General features: G+C 36.2%; 1 pseudogene across 1 annotated transcript in view; it reads right to left on the bottom strand.

The window, feature by feature from the left end:
* The window catches only part of LOC306847055 (rho GTPase-activating protein 44-like), a 70,211-nt pseudogene that overhangs the window by 23,583 nt on the left and 26,204 nt on the right, over positions 1–20,424 (bottom strand). Inside the window, exons 2-14 of the transcript in view lie at positions 8,628–8,667; positions 8,389–8,508; positions 8,223–8,299; positions 6,671–6,782; positions 5,592–5,668; positions 5,375–5,492; positions 5,131–5,199; positions 4,958–5,039; positions 4,684–4,811; positions 3,266–3,377; positions 2,812–2,893; positions 1,223–1,303; positions 478–591 (exon numbers count right to left, since the gene is read on the bottom strand). The product of the transcript in view is annotated as a rho GTPase-activating protein 44-like (transcript). The remainder of the gene's footprint in view (positions 1–477; positions 592–1,222; positions 1,304–2,811; positions 2,894–3,265; positions 3,378–4,683; positions 4,812–4,957; positions 5,040–5,130; positions 5,200–5,374; positions 5,493–5,591; positions 5,669–6,670; positions 6,783–8,222; positions 8,300–8,388; positions 8,509–8,627; positions 8,668–20,424) is intronic.

Raw genomic sequence — 20,424 nt, 5'->3', positions numbered from 1 at the left:
CAACTGTTATAGTATAGATTCTTCAAAAATATTTTCTTTTGTATTCTTTATGTATTATTATAGTAGTCATTATTATTTTGAATTAGCTTTTATTTGTACATTTAAATAATGATATGTGCTTTGCTAATTTTTCTTTTTCTTGGTCAATATTTGTATTTTGATTTACTTTATTTTTTGTTTCTGCTTTAGCAATTTTAGCACTTCTTGAACTTCTATTTTTATCATATTTAAACGTTTTAATCTAATATTTATATCTTATTGTACTTCTGTCTCAAGAAATTATTTTGATTAGTTTTAGTTTACAATAACAACACTGTGCTCCACAGAAGAAAACTAATAAAGTCATAAGTCATGTGTACAGTACGTAATAACAGAATATTCATTTTTTCCAGTGAACTGTCCCTTTAAATTGTTTTGTGACTTTGCTGCTCTCCACATAAATGTATGAAATAATCCAAACGGAAGTCATGCGCTCACCCTTCTGAATGTGTCCACAGCAGGTTGGGTCCAAGGACTATTGCAATATTACCTGGCGTCATTTTATTAGCGTCTTGATGCTCTGTGAGTTTGGCTAAGAACTTGATTAAATATCTGTTTTGAAAAAAAAAAAAAACTTCAGTTACAATCTCAGTTTGGCCAAAGAGTCGTTATTATTGTTGTTGTATATTATCAATATTTCAGTAGGTCTGACAGAAAGCAGGTGCAGTCAAACATCCAAGACCCACATACAATATCTGAAAACCTTGGCTAGAAGTAAAGAAATGCCAAATAGTTACAGGATTTGTATGTGGAATTGTGTGCATAATGCATAATCCATATGAACAGGCATCCTTATTTTCTTAAACAGAAGCTTTTTTTGAACTTAATCCTGGATTAATGATGAATTATTTATTGTGTGGCTCATAGTCTTTGGCCAAATCAGTCAAGACTAAATGAAAGGCTGAATTTGTATTTGCCAGAGACCGCGTCTCTATAGTTGGCACACTAAACAGGTTGGACTGAAGGACATTTCCGAACTCAGAAATATTCTCTGTAGGACTAATGAACTCTGAATATTTCAGAAACATGCCCACTTCCTGTCAGTGAAGGAACTTCTGCATCGCTGGTGATATGCCAGAGATTTGACACTCCTCTCTTCTAATGAGCTCTTGCATTCATGACTCATTCACAGACAAAGGCCTCGTCAGAAAGAAAAAATAATAAGTAAATAAGCACCACACACCTGAAGTTGTTCAGATTGTCTGCTGGTAGCTTCTCACATGTACACAAAAGGGCTTGGAGTCTTTTATCCATATCTTGAACACTAGAGAAAAGACACGGGGAGAAATGCATTAAGGTACAGTATACAGAATATTAATAAACTTGATCTTTTTTTTTCCACAGTGCTATTAACAAACACAGAAAAAGACAAGCATTTGCCTGATTTTACTGACAAATCTTCCCTATAAATTTGGTGTTAAGTTCACTTACATACAATTCAGCATAAAAACTATTACACTAGTAGTTTACTGAGTGTAAAACTAAAAAGTGGGTTACTACTAATACATTGTAATTAATATATTTACTTCACAAAGCATACTTGGAAAATATACTTGAAGTTTATTTACTTTTTTTGTAATAGTTTTAGAATTGACAACTGATATTTGGCTTATGAAAATTAACCATGGCTTTACTACAAATACAAACAAATAAAAAACACATTTTTTATTTGTTTTTAAATAAAAAATAAAACATGGTAATTATAGTTAAACCATGGTAACCACATATTAACCATGGTTTTGCTACATAGTTAAGCCATGGTATTTGTAGTAAAACTGTGGTTGTACAAAAGGTAAATAATATGCCAAAAAGCCATGATTATTAACTTTTACTATAATAAAACCATGGTTAATTTTCGTAAAGGTGATTCCAACAGAGTTTAGCATTAGCACATGTTGCTAAGCTAACATAATACTCTATCAAGCATAAAAACAAACACAAATATTAGGATAAGATTTTTAGCGTCTTAAATCCTATCCACCTTATTTTTCGTCTTTCACCTTATAGTGCAGGCATGGCCATTTGTAAATTTAATGTGTCTGGCTTCCGGTGTCATTCATGCCCAGCTATTTTTAGCTGTACAAAACAGCTTGTTTTGCTGCTTAATATTGCACACTGTTGTGTCTTACCATCTTATTTTAATGTATTATCTTAATTATGAACACACACTGGTTTGTTGTGCAAACAGTTTTACCGTTTACCGCACCGTTGTTATTCTTCTCATTATTTCCCTACAGAGGCTAAAGAACCGAAAGTCTCACACATTCACAGAAAACGTCTTACTTCCACGTTGAAAAATAAGGTGGATAGGTAGACGGCTCACTACCCAGAGAGCACATGTACATCTCCAAGATTTCAGTGAGGCTTGATCTCCAAAGCATCTGTTGTGTACAAACAGCTGATATGCATCTTTAAAAAGGCAGTTTTACATATATTCTAAGTCATAAACATCTTTTCTAGATGTCTGCAGCTGGTTTAGCAGGCTAGTTTTAGAAAGGTTTTGACCATTTTAGCTTTTCAAGCTAGTCTAACCAGATAAAACTAGCTGAACATCAGCATCCTGGGAGAGATTTATTTTAGCTGTTTTTTTGGCACAGGAAATGTCTAAGAGACATACTGCACATGAGCACACACTTTAAAAATACATCTTCCAGAAAGACGTCTCTGTGATGTACATTTGCTATCAGGGTATTTTTTGGAAAGGTGAAATCTGAAAATGGCAAATGGTAATGGGTAATGGGGTGTGTGTTGGGGTAGACCATAGATACTTACTTTGAAGCTTGAATCCATTCATCATAGAGTTCAAAGGTCATTAGAGGTTCAGGAAGTTCACGCAGATAAGACTTCAATGCTCCTGAGGGAAGTAGATGAGGAAGGAAAGAGGTCAGAGGGAAGGAAAGCGGCAGGGGCACGCTGAAAGAGGGAAGCACAGCACGTGTGATAGGACGTGACTGGAGGTGTGATATTCTCTGCTTGAAATACTAAAGGGAAGCCTAACAAATGAGCTGTCAAACGCCACAATCAACGTGGCCTGTCGGCTGTGGCCCCCTACCTGATGGCTACTAGGTCACACTTCAGGCCCAGAGTAATGAGATCAAATTAACCTGGGACAGATAATGCCAACTACCGTGGGGTCTGAGATTTTGTAGCTGCGATCCACTAAAAGGACACTGCGGGTAGATCAGTGGACATTTCAAAAGCTAAGAGGAGAGAGGCAGATGCTCACCTGCGATGGCATGTGGGTCGGCCGAGTACTCCTGCACATCCAGAACCCCGCAGTCTAGTGATGCCTTCAGTTTCTTCAGCTTGGAGGCTGAGGGGGCCACCCGAAATAAACCCTAAAGTGACAGGAAGAGTGAAGTTAGACCTTTTTGGTCATAAAATCCCAAGCCCTGTTCCAAATGGTACCCTTGGCCCTCGTGGTTTACTTTTTTGTTTTTTGCAATAGACCTGTGGTTCTTAATCTGGAGGCCGGGGCCCACTGGGGCGTCTCAGCAAATTTCCAAGGGGGCCTCAAGATAGATAAAAAGTATTTAAATTAATAAATACTCAGTAATTAAATTTTTAAGTAAATTTAAGTGAAGTTCAAGTAAATTTCCCAAGTATGTTTTAAGTAGTAAGCACACTAATATCAATGCACTATATTAACATTTTCTCTAAAATAACACAATATTAACTTCTTGAATATCTTGAATTTTAGGGACATTCTAACTACGTTTTCTAGGCTCCATCATGCTATGAGTTGTTGCCTCATATTTGTCATCAATCAACTGTATGAATTGTCAGATGACCCACTTCTGGGGCGAGGCAAGTGTGTTAAATGCATTAATAATTTTTACGTGTTATTTTTTACCGTAATTAATGAATCTAATTAACCCGTTAAATTACAAAAAACTATAATTTTATGCATATATATATATATATATATATATATATATATATATATATATATATTTATATGTTCATACACCCTATTAATTAGCTACATTATTACTCATATATTAAAATAATCAAACTGTACCCTAAATTAATACATTTTCATTTATTTCTTATAAAAGATGTATTATAAAAATTATTATAACATTATGTAACATAAGAATAATAAAAAAAAATTCACCTCATTAACTATTGTTTTAATTGAAGAATTAAAGAGTTCTTAATTTCTGAAATTGAAAAAAAAAAATTAGAATAACGTGAGTAATTTAATAACTTTGTATAGTTAATACAGACTTCATGAATGACATGCAAAGCAGCCAATCATGATTAGTTTTTTTATGTGTCATTTAAGGGCATTTAAATAAATAAATAATTCAACAAAGGGAAGTATTCAACAATATTAAAATATTAATACAACTGTTTGATTTGTGAATGGACTGTAGGTGGTTCGTGGACGTTCCACATGATGCTGAGACTATAAAAGTCCTGGTCAATGTTATTGGACTTGATCATCTGTCAAGGTGAAAATTACAGAGATCTTTCCAGATCATTTCAGGTTATCTACAGCATAATGTCTATGAACAGCATCTGTGACATGCTGTTGATTACCACAGACAATAATTTCCACTCATCCCTCAGTTTGTAGAAACAAACTGTGTTTCCAGGTATAAATAAGCCATGCTGTGTTATTTCTCAGCAGTCTTATACCTCTTCCTCCATGCCACATTCGAGCAGCATGGTGACGCATGCTTCGATAGGAAATGCAATCTCCCTGCCACTGATGGCTAGATGTTCCTCCAGGGCCTTTCCATACGATGGCTTCTCTATCCAGGCCTCTGAAACATACCATGATGGACAATAAAATGCAGTCTCCAAAATGCAACAGAAAGAAGTTTACTGACAGACCCACGCACACACTTGAAAGCCACCACTTAACCAAACGTGTACGTTCAGACATTAAAGTGGAAGTGGAGAGTCTCACCCTGGTGAGCTTTGATCTGTGGCAGCACACTCTGCAGAATCTCCAAAGACTTCCTGTGATACTCCGCCTGAACCTCTATGAGCTGCAGCAAGACCAATAGGAGGACACACACATGTTGTAAGCTATTCCAACTAAAATTACACACTTCACCTTTAGTGCCCAGAGGTACTTGCCGTTTGAAAGTAGTTTGCATAGTCTATTTCTTTGGCCACAAAGTTGTACATGTCCGCTGATAACTGGTCCTACAGAAAGGAAGACATGTAGGTCTACATTATCACAAATCTTTAAATTTTCTAATTAAAAAAGACAAACATTTTAAGATGGAGATTATTAGGTAAGAGTAACATACTAAATTTTGTTTCGCATTTGGTTAAGTTTTAAATTAAATGTGGAAGAAAGAGTGAGAGGATTCGTCACCCTGCAGATCTCCATCCGATTGGCTGTCTCCTCCATTTCTTCTCTCAGGGAATCCCCCTTAGCTCCGCCCTGCTGCACATTACTAGGGTGACTTGAAGATTTGGATGACTGTTGCCACCTATATAGGTCAGGAGGATGACAATGACATTGTCAGAGCACAATGTGGGCAATGCAGAAGAATCAAGGAATCAATAGCAAAACTGCTCATAGTTCATACCGTGTCCTTGCAGAATCCATGTCCAGAACGAGTTTGGCTAAATGTTTTCGCTGTTTCTGAATGTTTGGAATTTCCACCTAAACAGCAAATCACCAGTCCATATGAGAAGAATTAAGCAATGTGCACAAAAGTTCATGCACAAAAATGTACAAAAATTAGCGTCACTGTATCATATTTAATATGCATATTTGATACACAAAGAAAGGCCTCTAAATTATCAACATGATCAAAACTTTTTTCAAACCTGCTGCACCATAATAAAAACTACATAGCTTTGATCATAAAAATTAACCATTTAAATTGCTATATTATTGGGCGATATAGAGTCAAAATGTATGTTTATATGCATTTTATGTAAGTAGTCTGTTATCAGTGTTAGGGAGTAACTAGTTACATGTAACAGAGTTATTGTTAAATAAATGTTAGTTACTTATGAAAACGTTACTGAATACAATGGGGTTTGCATGTTTTCACACACATACTAATATGATTGATTTCTTTCCCAAATTGCACTGATTGCTCTAAAATATGAGACATCAATGTTTCGTAGGACACAAGCTTCTTAGATTTGAAAATGAATAACAATTGAAAACGTTAATTAGAAATTTAGAAAAGTAATCAAAAAGTAATCAAATGTAATCAATTACATTACTTTATTAAAGTAATTGAAATAGTTACACTACTTACTACATTTTATATAGGGGAACTTGTAATCTGTATTCTGTTACATTTCCAAAATAACCTTCACAACATGGTCTGTTATACTGTTACCAAGAGCTCACTGATTTATATTGCTTTAATCTTTCCTTTTGGCCATATAAATATCAGCAGCTGCACCAAAAAGGTTGCAGTCTGAGCCTCTAAATAAAACTGAGGTGTTTTTCCTCCTCGATTTTAAGCTCCATATTCTTCTGTATCATACTACACAATTGAAGCCAGATGTATCAAGTATGATACTCATTTAAAAAATAGATTATTCTTACTATTATTTCATATGTCAGGTACTAAATGGTTAGATGCAGATGAAAAAGGACGCAATGTGTATTACAGTGTAACTTCGACAGGAAAAACACGCTCACCTCAGCCAGCACATACAGAGGCTCCACAACATCTCTTTCAATCTGAAACTCAAAGACGAGCAGCTCTTGGGCCAACTTCTCCTCTGTCTCACCACAGAGATTCAGCATCTTACTGCAAACGGAGACCATAGGTTAGTCAATGCAGTCAACCAAACCAGGGTTGCATCCTAATTCCCAAATTTCTAAGTGAATGTCTTAAATGTGAGCAGAAACTACCCATATGATGTTGACCTAATCAAACTCTATATTTTTGGTGCTACTTTATCTGTCCCTTGGTAGAAACTATCCAAAATAATTTGGTGCAAACCAATGCAGGTTGCGTGACAAGAGACATTTAGAAAACAAATATTGACCACAAGAAGTCTGAATATATGGAGGACTAAACCTGCAAAAACAATAAATAAATAAATACGCAAATAAATAAATAAATACATAAATAAATCCACAAAATAATACATAAATAGATAAATAAATAAATAAACGTGCAAATAAATACATAAATAAATATATAAATCCACATATTCCTGTATAAATAAATATATAAATAATTAAATGTGCGAGAAAATAAATAATTAAATAAATTAAACGAATGTTTATTGTTAACTAAAATGAAAACCAAAACAATAAAACATTAAAATAATGCTGAAATAAAATTAATAATATAAAATAATAAATAATAGATGAACAGATTTATATAATTAAATAAAAAAAATAATGTTGCAACTAACTGAAATAAAATAATTTCAAATACACACACATACAAATGTATACATATTAAAAGCTTGAATTACATGATTTAATGTGTCTTGCCCAATCTAAGTGACTGATTCACCCTTTTGTCTGCTTTTTCATTTTTGTCTGAATCGGTATTATAATACAGTTCAGTATTTTTGCTAAAATATTACATCAGTATGTGTGAAATGAGTGCAGTGATATCACTGAATCTGAACATATCACAGCTTTTTTGGCATCACTTCCTCAGCTCAACCTGGAGCCATTTGTATTGCCATTTCTTAGTGTACACTGACTTCCCATCTGTTAATTTCCCACATTTTCCACCTTTTTAAATTTTAAGCAAAATCACATTCTGGAAGACAAGAAAAAAATATCTGCCAAAGGGGGGAAACAATTTAGTTTTTAGAAAAGAGAATGATTTAAGTCATAAGTTTTGTTTTCTGAAAAAAATTTCAAAATTCAATTTATGCTTAAAATAACAAAAAGCATTTGTGGTATAGGCAAACCCCCCCCCCCCCCCAAAAAAAAAAACAATTCAAAGTGACAACAACCCTCCTATCACATTTTTTTCTTGTCTTCCAGTAAACAAGACTTACAAGGAAATGTAAGGAAATGTATCTTGATTTAAGAATGTTTAGATATTTGTAATGGAAAACAAAAGCAAACACTGAGAAAATACTAAGAAAATTACTTTTTGCAATGTGGGTTTAAAAGCATAACTCTCCATAGATGCCCATTTGATTGTAAATTATGATGCAGCCCAAGGGAAACAGTTTGAAAAATCTAGTTAGACATCAAAATACAAAGACAAACTCACCCAAGAAGAGAGTCGTCTCCTAACACAGCCGCTCCCTCCACCATACATTGAGCAAGTATCGTCAGAGGCAACTTTTTCTGTTTAGGGAAAATTACAATCAAACTGTTATGACTGTAATTAATTGCAGTGCAGAAAACAGGAGTGTGAGGTGTGAGAGCTGATGTACCGAGGGAGATTTGACTGATTTCTTGTCTAAATCGGTGCCTTGTTGTCCCTGCAGACAGGCGGTCAGCTTCTTATGTGTGCTATGAGAGACCTGCTTTACCAGGTCTAAACGCTTCTCCACCTGAATGCAAAATAAACACACATGTGAAACATATGAGCAGTGCAGTAGAAACAAGAGTATATTTGAGCAGTAGATAAATATATACAGCTTGTGTTCACACTGATCTGATTTCATCTCACCTGCAGCAGGTCTTCACTCAGTACCTCTGTTTTTTCTGCCCTGTAATATCAGAGAGAAGAGGCATTTAGGTGTTGCACTAGCAAGAGGCTGGATAGTTTTGCTAAACACACTTTATGAGAGCACCTCTACCAGGGGAATGACTATAAATCCCTTCAGTAATTAATTAAACACAAGTTATTTGATTCAAGATTCAAGATTTGTATTCGTCACATACACAATTATACAGAGTATAACCAGCAGTGAAACGTAGGAACACTTATATGCAAAAACACATGCTCTGCAGATTTTTGAATGGATTTGGAAGACAACCTCATAAACTGTGATAATTTGAATAGTAAAGTCAGCTAAAAATAAAATAAAATAAAAGTTGTATTGTAAGTTAAATTACATTATCCTATACTACAGGGTCAGTATGTCTTTTACTAAGAAGTTAATCATTTTATTCAGCAAGGATGCATTAAATTGATCAAAAGTGACAGTATGAAGACATTTATAATGTTACAAAAATTTCAAATAAATGCTTCCGTTGAACTTTCCATTTATCAAAGAATCCAGAAAAATGCATCACTGTTTCCACATAAATATTAACCATCACAGTGTTTTCAACATGTGACACTGAAGACTGAAGTAATGATGCTAAAAAAATCAGCTTTGAAGAAATAACACAGAAATAAATTACATTTTAAAATATATTCAAATAGAAAACAGCTCATTTATATTGCAATAATATTTTACAATATTACTGTTTTACTGTATTTTTGATCAAATAAATGCCGTCTTGGTAAGCATAAAAGACTCATTAAACGGTAGAGTTTGAATACATTTTCTTTGTCCAATTGAATCATACTGGACTCATCAGCAAATAATGAATCATCATCTGAGCACCTTCATGTTGCTCAAAACACAAACAACTTTTTGACACAAATGTCATCAAAACTTTGGAGGGGTGGATGGATGGATAGAATTTTTTTTCAGGAATACTTAATAAATGGTGTTTTGACAGTCTTTGATGTGGCATGACAGATTGCTGTATAAACACTTTGCGAGCCGCTTCTGAGATGGTTCAGAAACGTGCTGGTATAAACCCGACACAAGCATTGACTCGAGCGGCCGTGATCAGCTCTGGTTCCCGTGTCTGAGCCGTGATGCGCCGCAGACTTGTGCAGAGAGGAGCGCGAGTGAACGAGATCATTCCTTCCTCTGTACTAATAGTTTTAATTCGAATAAACATAACTGAACATCTTATGTAATTGCTCAATCAGTGTTTCAACCACGGAAAGACATCAACAAAAGCATGGAAATAAAATGTCACATAGCATTGAATTTACCTCAGCAAGTCATCAGTGTTTACAGCTCGTTGAAGTCTAGAGAGGAGCATTTCACGAAATATTACACCATATACTCCTTATATTTTACTAAACCTGTTAGTCTTATTATTTAATGTATGTTTAAATGAATCTGTTATGAAACATGCTAGTGCCAGTGTGTAATTGAATATATTTTAACAAATAACCTAGAAGTTAATGTAAAAACTGCATTATGTGCAGTTTACATGTTTGCATAAATTTTTTTTTTTTTTTTAATTGAGTGCTGATCATCTATTTAAAAATAAATAGTAATTAAATTTAAGTTTGGGTTAAGTTGTTAGGCCTAGTTGTAACCTTATAATGTAAAACGGCTCCCTATAGTTTTAAGCATAAGATGAGGTAGATTTTCATCACTAAGAAAATTTTAACTATAACTGAATGTATTTAAAGAAAGAGCAACTTGTTCAGTCAACCACTGTTTATTAAAAAAATATTAAAAGTTTAGTTTTCCCCCTGCTGTATCGAAATTTAACCAAACTGTGACGTTAAAACCGAGGTACATACTGAACTGTCATATACCGTTACACCCCTAACAGATAGAAAATTTACTGTAAAAAACCCGCAGCTGTGGTAAACCGGAAGTCCCTATCTCCTTCCCCACCCATCAGATTTGGGGGGGAAGCCCGCTCGGCGGTCACTTCCCCCCGGGGTGTGGGCTCGGTGCTTCGCGTTTCATCCTCTGAGGAGGGTGAGTGTGAGAGCGCCGCCCCCCCAGTCGCCCGGTATGAGGAGCTGTTGGAGAGGATGACTCGTGCTGTGGCCAAGTTTTAATCGACTGGCCGGCCGAGGAGCAAATGTAACCGCATGTGCTTTTATACCAGCTGGTCATTACGTCACCCCGTCCGTGACGTTTCGCCCATCCATTGGATAGGTTGCACACGATATTCAGAGCCGCTCACGCTGAAGGCGTTCCCCTAGCGTTCTCAGGACGCAGCGTCTCATTCCCTCGAGGAACTAGGGTTACATACGTAACCTGAGGCGTTTACGTTTTTTCCCTGTAAATTTTACAGGAATTTTCCATTAACCATTTAACAGGTTTTTACTGTAGCAATTTCACAGTTTTTTACCGTTAAAATCACAGTCATTTTTTACAGCGTATTCAGATTACTTTTTTAAATTACTAGTAAAGTAACAGGTTACTTTTTAATTTACAATAAAATATCTGAGATACTTTTTCAAACAAGAAAGAAAGAAGGGCTTTTACATTTGCCAAAAACTAGAACTTTATTTATATAAAAAATAAACAAGCAAGCCAGGCCAGAAGAGAAGAGAAATACTAATGCAAAAGTAACGTAACGCATTACTTTCCATAAAAAGTAACTAAGTAACTTAATAGGCTACATCTTGAACTTCTAAAAGAAACTACAAACTTCTAAGCACCAGCTACTAAGACAAGACTATAACTGGTACTTGCCTTATTAACATTCTGTCATTTGATACCAGACCATTAAATTAATCTTGCCTGAATACTGAGAATATCATAAGAATAACAACACAGCAGTTCCTATATAACTAGCTGACTGAGAGTCACCACTTTGAGCAATTCAAACTGGGGAGAGGAACTTTTCACAAATGAGTGGAGGGTCGTCTCCGCCTCCTCCAGCTCACATACATTAATGAGCTATGTGAATCAATAAAAACAACTTTCACAATCCCCCATGAATGTGCCATATTGAACTCTGGCCATACATTTTCATAATGAATCACAGCGAGGATGCAGACCAGGTTCTGTTTCTGCTGAGCCTCAGATAAGCAGCATGAACCATATGGCGCTCACATACATACAGAAGAGCAGGTTGCTATGGCAGCAAGTGCCGAATGCGAATGAAAATAGACACCAGCACATCTCCTTCCCATTCACGATGACTGTGACTTGTTAAAGTGTAAAAGAGGGTCTTGATGTAGAAAGAGGTGCATTTTATATCTAAGACAGAGACATCAGCGTGCATGTTTTTTTTTTGTTTTTTTTTAAGAGACAATTTTAGAACAATGATGTAATTTACAAGGTTGGAAAATTTAATCTCTCCTATAATTATGTATACAAGTACTGTATATGCTTGACTTTCTTGAGAAGCCTTACAATAAATACTTAATGACACTAACATCTCATTAAGTAAAACCATTTTGTTACTTGAAATAAAATAAAATATACATATAAAAAGGTATTTAATTTTAACTAGTTGACAAAGGAACATTTCCCATTTTCTTTTAGTTAAATAAAAATAATAAAAACAATATAAACACTAAAAAAAACAAACAAAAAAAAAACAAATGGAAATGACAAAAACACAACAAAATTACTAAAACTTTAAAATTAAAATGCAAATATAAAAATAACCTAATTCAAAGTACAAAAAACTATAATGAATGTTATACTATTATGCTGTATTATGAACAATATTGTAATTATTTCTTAACATTTTAAAAACATTTGAACATTTACATAGAAAAGGTGTGGAAAAGCACTACAGTGTGAATCATGGACATGCATAAACTGATAAAAATGCACTTCAATGCAGATATGCACCATACACGTACATATAGAGTGCCTTGCAAAAGTATTCATTTTTTTTCACGTTTTATGTTGCTGCATTATGCTAAACTGCTTTACATTACTTTTTTTCCACATCAATCTATACATACACCATAATGGTAAAGCAAAAAACTGATTTTTAATATCTTCGCAAATTTATTAAAAATAAAAAAACATAACTTATTCAATTGCCTAAGTATTCATACTCTTTATCTGGGACAGTTGAAATTTAGCTCAGGAGCATTCGAGTGAAGTTAACCTGTGGCAAATTCAATTGAATGCATATGATTTGGAAAGGCACACGTCTTAATAAAAGGTTCAACAGCTGATAATACATATCAGAGCAAAAACCCCTGAGGTCAAAAGAACTGCCTTTAGAGCTCAGAAACAGGTTTGCATCAAGCCACACATCTGGGGAAGAGTTCAAAAAAAAAATTCTGCTTCACTGAAGGTTCACAGAAGCATGTAGTCTCTGTTACCCTTAATGGAAGAAGTTTGAAATAACCAGGACTATTCCTAGAGCTGGCCTCCTGGCCAAACTGAGAAATTAATGGAGAATGGCTTTGGATAGTATGATGACCAAGAACCTGATGGTCATTCTAGTTGAGCTTCATGATCATATGTGGAGATAGGAGAAATCTACAGAAGGACAAACATCCCTGCAACACTCCACCGATCTGGGCAAAATGTCTTATCAGAGTTCCAATCCGGTTTTAGGAAAAAACACAATACATCCACAGCAATTATGCTTTAATGGTTTCATTGGATAATAAAAACCATAGTGCTGCTCTTTTTATTGATTTATCTAAGGCTTTTGATCTCGTAGATCATGAAATTTTGAAGCAGAGGCTACTTAGCATAGGTCTATCAGTAAATACTGTTGGATGGTTTGTTAATTACTTATCGGATAGATCTCAATGTATAAATATAGAGGGACTCACTTCTAGTACTCGGAATGTAAAGATCGGCGTACCACAGGGATCGGTTCTCGGGCCATTATTATTTATTTTATATATTAATAATATTGGGAATAACCTTGTACATTCAAGTTTTCACCTATACGCTGATGATATGGTGATTTACTCTTCTGCACCAACATTGGGCCAGGCTGTGAATCATCTTCAATCTGATTTTGATGCAGTTCAGCATACACTGAGCAAATTAAAACTTGTTCTAAATGCAGAGAAATCTAAATGTATGATGTTTACAAAAAGAAAGTCTGCACATTCAAACTTATGCTCAATTACTACTCTTCAGGGTTTGGAAATTGAAGTAGTATCCAAGTATAAATACCTGGGGTTTTTAATTGATGATTCTCTTTCTTTTGGGCCTCATATTCAGCACCTTGTGATGAAATTAAAGTCGAAACTGGGCCTTTTTTTAGAGTCAAGTATTGTCTCTCTCTTGCAGCAAGGAAGAGATTGGTAGCAGCTACATTTTTGTCAGTGTTGGATTACTGTGATATCATATATATGCAGAAACCTAAGCATTGTTTACAGGCATTGGATTCAGTTTATCATGGAGCATTAAGGTTCATCACAAATTCAAAAGCCCTTACTCATCATTGTTCTTTGTACTCTCGGGTTGGATGGCCGGGATTGTCATCCCGTAGACTTAAGCATTGGTATTTATTTATATATAAAGTAATTTTAGGTTTACTTCCCTCATATTTACAGCAGAATATCTTTCAAAAAGATGTAAAGAATTATGGGCTTCGCTCACAGGACTATTATCTTTTAAGCATCCCTAAAGTTCGTACTAATATGGGTAAACGGGCATTCAGTTATGCCGCTCCATTTGATTGGAATCAATTACAAGCTAAGTTATGCTTAAAAGAGTCGGTATCACTAAATGATTTTAGATGTATTTTAAAGGATCTAGTTGTAGAGTCACCTGATTGTAAATGTTTTGAGTGAATTGTGTATGTTTTTGTGTATGTCAACTAATGTATTTTGTTTTATGTGTAACTAAATGTGCTGCCTATCTTGGCCAGGACCCTCTTGTAAAGGAGATTTTAAATCTCAAGAGTTTTTAAATTTCCTGGTTAAATAAAGGTTAAATAAATAAATAAATATGGCGGTGTGGCCAAACTCAATCTTCTCTTCACTGAAAACAAAAAACAGTGCTTTTACAAAAAAAGCACCTAAAGGACAGACTCTTTCTCAGACTCTGAGAAATAATATTCAGTGGACTGATGAACTTCAATTCCAAGCATCATGTTTGAAGGAAACCAGGCACTGCTCATCACATGCAGAGTACCATCCCAAGAGTAAAGTGTGCTGGTAGCAGCCTCATGCTATGGGGCTGTTTTTCAGCGGCAGGGACTGAGGGACTCGTCAGAGTAGAAGAGAAGCTCAATGCACCAAAATATAGAGATAGCCTTAATGAAAACCCAGTCCAGAGCATTCAGAACCTCAGACTGTGCAGAAGGTTTACCTTCCAACAGGACAATGGACCTAAACACACAGCAAGAGTGGCTCATAGACAAGTCTGTGAATATCCTTGAGTGGCCCAGCCACAGCCTGAGCTTGAACCCAATCAAATATTTCTGGAGAAACATGAAAATGTGCATCTGCCCCCATCCAAACTGACAGAGATTGATAGGTGAAGAGGTGAGGTGACGAATAGCAGATAATTGCCAAATGCTGATGAGTAAAGCTTGTCGCATCAAACAAGAAGACTTGAGGCAGTAAAGGTGCTTCAGCTAAATATTTAGTTAGGGGTATGAATACTCATGCAATGTACTTATTTCAGTTTTTTTATTTTTATTAATTTACAAAGTTGTGACAATTAAATTTTTTTCTTTGTCAATATAGTGTATGGAGTATAGACCGATGTAGAAAAAACAAAAGCAAAACAAATTTAAAGCAGTTACCATAAGGCAGCAACATAAAACGTGAAAAAAATGGAGTATGAATACTTTTGCAAGACACTGTATTGTCTAAACAAAAACTTTTATTTTTGATGCAATTAATAGTGATTAATCATTTGACAGCACTAATATTTACGAAAATACCTAAAAAATGTCTGTGCAGCTATCTTTAATTATGAAATATGTGGGCATATTGACCCACAAACATGATAATCGTAATATAATTGTTTTACGCATATTACACAACACATCAGACATAACAATTTTGCAGGCATTTTCATGACCCTAAATAAGAATAAGCCACAAAATTACAAGAAAAGCATCAGCTAACCAGTATTTCCAACAACTCAAAAACCAAAATGTGTCAAACTGACCTGCAACAGTGAGAAAAAAATCATATTTACGGAAGTTCATATTGTTTGGCCATTCATCAAATATTTATTTGGAAGACTGCTAAATATGATCCAAAATTAATTAAATCAACATTTTAAATTAGATATTTATTTATAATTATTTAATATTTAATAATATATTGATTTAATATTTAATTACATTATATTTTAATTAATTAAATAGATAAACTGCTTTAAGTTTAAGCCATATTTAGAAGATTTCTTTCTTTCTTTTTTTCTTTTCATTCAGCTTGACTGCATAGGGTTTCTGAAGGTTAAAAAAGGCCATGCGTGACTTTTTAAAGGCTAAAGCCTTGAAATATTCTCTTTACTCCCATTTTTCACATTTTAGCAGCAATTAATAATTAAAAGACTATCATCCAAACAACAGTTTTCAATTTCATTTTTGCCCCTACTAAAATCAGTATGCTGGTTTTCCTTCTGTTGGTGACTCAACACTGAGTCTGTCTGTTCACTTTGAAGACGCCATGAAACAGACCCTACTGACTCGCCATAGAAATGTCCCTAGTCTTATTGTGTATGACTAATCAGTGCACACTATTATACATACAAAAATGTTTGATTTCATAATCTTTCATTAAAAGTCTCTGCAATGTCTATGCTTCTTCTACTGACGTAACCAAGTCCGTGCAAGAAAAATAATAAATATATAATATACAGTTCCGACTCTAATGTGATTAGCCATTTAAAGTAGCCAATATGTGAGCAGACATACTACATTAATGAGACAAGATGCTACACCGCATGGCAATCATAAACAGCCTACAGTTAATTCACTTATTAAATCTCCCACATCTAACTATTTATTGAACAGCAGTGTTTTTGTTGCTATAAAATGACTGTAATGCACAGATTCTAAAACAAAATATGTTATGAAATTCTCATGTTTTTGAGCAGAAGTATCCTCCTGTTTCAGGTCGATTGATTAAAAAAAAAAACACCCAGGCTGCCTACAACAGATGCTTCAAGCTGAACCTCTTTCCTACACTGCAAATTTCCCAAGGCAAAGACAAAAACAAACAAGCAGCCTGGCAGAGGAGAACAGATGATGCATGTGAATGACCTAGCGCTCAGTGAGACAGGCCTGCTGGGGCCGGGCCAGAGATGAGGCACTGACCGGGGACATGAGAGCCCAGAGAGTCCCACACACATCTACTTGGCCCTTCAGGAGACTCACCAAAGCTCTCCCCCAATCACTCTTCAACATGACTCACAGGCAGCAGGACAACTCTCAAAGATTGGCAATTAGTTTGCAAACATCTTAAAGAGAATGCAAGGCTGCACTGCGTTGATATTTCCCATTTCTCAGACCTCCGTATTAAACTTCTGAAATGAATTCAGCACTAAACATATAGATCATTGCAGCCTAAAGTGGGTTGCATTCTTTGAAAACTTTTGAAGACATTTAACAATTCTAATCTTCCATTAATTTTACAGAATATTTGGCATTCATAGGGCTTTCGCCAGTGCAAACCCACATTTGGCATTAAAAAACTATTCTCAGGATTTATTAAAGACACGCAATGGGAAATTAGCACTGAAAAGGCGTGGACATGGTTATTTTTGTGACTCACCTTACTGAATATGCATTTGGATCCAATCGGAGTTATATTAAAAATTGTCCTGGCTATTCTAAGCGTTATCACTGCAGTGGGCGAGTGTTTCTGTTGAACAGTCCAAAACAGTTTTAGGTGAACTAAACCTTTAAAGCAGGCGATAATTTGCACTGCTCTTGGTAAATTGCGCTGGTCATTATGGAAATGAGATGCTGCGTCTGTGTTCTTTAATGTGTGCATTGTCAGTAAATCACATGCACAATTTTCCCCTCCTGTTGACACTTATGGAATATGCACATAATTTCAATGACGTTATGACAGTGCTGATTGGCTGAAGTCAGTAAAGTGCTGCCTTATACAATCTGTTTTTTAAAAATGAATTTATGCATGACATGTTCATGCAAGAAGGGTACACATTTTAATACATGAGGGGTCCTCTAAATGTGTCCTATGACCATCTCCCATACTCATCCCTCTAATACCTGGAAAACTGAGTGAATGAAATCCCTGCCATTCAGGTCTATTATGAGCACTGTCCGATCCCAGCCAAAGAATTCCAAACTCGGTCTGTGCACACGACACTTGCTGTGTGAGCGGGTTGGTGCCTGACACCAAGGGGATCGCAGGAACAATGTGTGTACAAATGGCCCCAATCTCAGGACAGTCAAGACAGCAGCCACACAGACTCACGCCCTTTCTCCTACCCACTTCCTGTCCTGTCTGCAAAACCTCTTCCTGCAATTGTGACTCGAGCAGAGCAACACCACTGCCGGGCCGATCCACATAATAGCCATTCTACTACTTTTATTTAAAGACAGAATGAGACTGCAGAGAAGAATAGTGCTGCTATCTGGGCTCTTATCTGATGCCAACAGCCCTGTGGTGGAGGGATTGTTTTTGCCATCTGTTCCTTGGCTCCACTTCTTCCTCCATCTTATTTCAAGCACTTCGTCAGGCCTAAAACAGTTGGCACTTGCCAAGAATAGGGTACAAAATAGGGCCTGAAACTCTTAAAAAATAAGAGCTTTTTTTTCAATTGGTCAGTGAAAAGAGGTGCTCAAACTAAATATTATATGAGCTGCTCTTTTCTATTATTTTACATGAGGTTTGCATTTTTTCAACCCCTACAGTCTGTGTAAAGACACCTGAATGCCATTTCAGAAGTGCCTCTGTGCCATCTTTGCTTTGTAATTTCTTGGAATGCACCAATATGAAAATTTTGTCTGATAACAATAACCGATAATGCTTTATTATTAAAAACCGATAACCGATATGTTGGCCGATGTATTGTGCATTTCTAGTAAATTTGACATAAGACTAAATGCTGGTTTGTATTAGTTATTAATAAACTTATTTCAGTGCAACAATGGTGGAAACAATCATAATAAGTTGGTGAGGTTATATGTAATATGTTGGTTATACATAATTTCATACATACAACATGGATAAACTACAACAGGTTATCATATCAGCTTTGTGGATGCACTTTCCAGTGAAAAACAAAATGCTAGAATAGTTTGTGTGGCTACTGTGCTAACTGTACTAGCCAAATTACCTAAATTTAATTACCAAAAATATATATTTTTGGTTTCAGTTTTTGACTAAATTAAAAATTGAATTACTCAAACACAACAATTAAAAAAGGTTCAAAGATTCACTGATGTTCCTGAAGGAAACACGATGCATTAAGAGCCGGGGGTGAAAACTTTTTGAATTTGAAGATCAAGGTAAATTGTACTTCATTTGTCTTCCAGGAAACATGCAAGTATCTTCTGTCGCGTCAGAAGGGCAGTACTAAATGGAAAAATATGATATTTCAACAAAATAAGAAACATTTTGACATCTTCATCCTGTTCAAAAGTTTTCACCCCCTGGCTCTTAATGCATCGTGTTTCCTTCAGGAGCATCAGTGAATGTTTGAACCTTTTTTAATTGTTGTGTTTGAGTCCCTTTTCTGAAGAACAGTGCTCAGTTTAACTGTTCAGAACAAACAAGGGACTCATGAACAACCATCACAAAACAAAAAAACAGTCGTAGATCATCCAGGTAACAACACATAGTATTAAGAACCAAGGGTTCCCAAACTTTTGAATGTGGTTATTTTAATAATTTCAGCTATTTTTTTGTCTTGTGGACTATATGTAAACATCTTTTATGGAAAATATCTTACTCAGGACAGTACTAAATAAAAAATAACATGCATTTTGTATGATCTCTCTTATTTTGGTAAAATTATCCACATTTTCACAGATTCTGCAAGGGGTTCCCAAACTTTCGCATGCCACTGTAAGCACGTGCGGCGGAGCCGGCGTCAGCTTTCTGTCATTCAGCAAGCGTTCTGTATGTTGTCAGTACGTTTTGTGTTTTGTGAGTCTTATTTAGTGTTGTCTGTCTCAAAAGATGCCTAAATCCAAGGCCAAGACGTTGGGCGATCCCAGATCGCGTTTCAGGTTGTGTGTTAGTCCCTGCCCTCGCTACATTACGAGTGGGGACACACACAATCTGTGCGTGGTCTGCCTGGCTGCTCTCGAGAGCCGATTGCCCGCACTGTGAGCGGCTCTCGCTGCACACACTCCGCACCCGGGGGGCTCTCTTTGAGGAGGGAGCCTTTGTGAGCACCCCACGCGGTGCTGGTCCCGCTTTTGCCGAGGCAGAGCGGCGGCTGCACTCGTGGGGCTCGCAGGCTGATCTGGCTGGCGAGAGTGAGACGGGCATGTCCCTATCTCCTCCCGTATCCGCCAGATCTGGTGTCCCGTCTCTCAGGGAAGCGGTTCCTTCCCCTCGACATGAGGACTCAACGCTTCGTCTCTCTTCCTCTGAGGAAGTTGACGTGACGAGCGTTGACGAGGTTTCACCGCCTCTCTCGCCCCAGTATGAGGAGTTGCTAGAGGTGGTTACTCGGGCTGTGGCCAAGCTCGATATCAGTTGGCCCCCCAAGCAAACATCTGCGCCGCATTATAGTCTCCTTGATGAGCGTTTCCTACGCTCGCGGCCACCACCTCTACGCAGGAGCCTTCCGTTTTTCCCCCGATCTCCACACCGAGGTGTCGAGATC

This window comes from Barbus barbus (assembly GCF_936440315.1).
Source record: "Barbus barbus genome assembly, chromosome: 3".
Classification (NCBI taxonomy): Eukaryota; Metazoa; Chordata; class Actinopteri; order Cypriniformes; family Cyprinidae; genus Barbus; species Barbus barbus.
The sequence above is the reverse complement of the archived record's forward strand: the minus strand, read 5'-3'. Positions and strand labels throughout refer to the sequence as shown.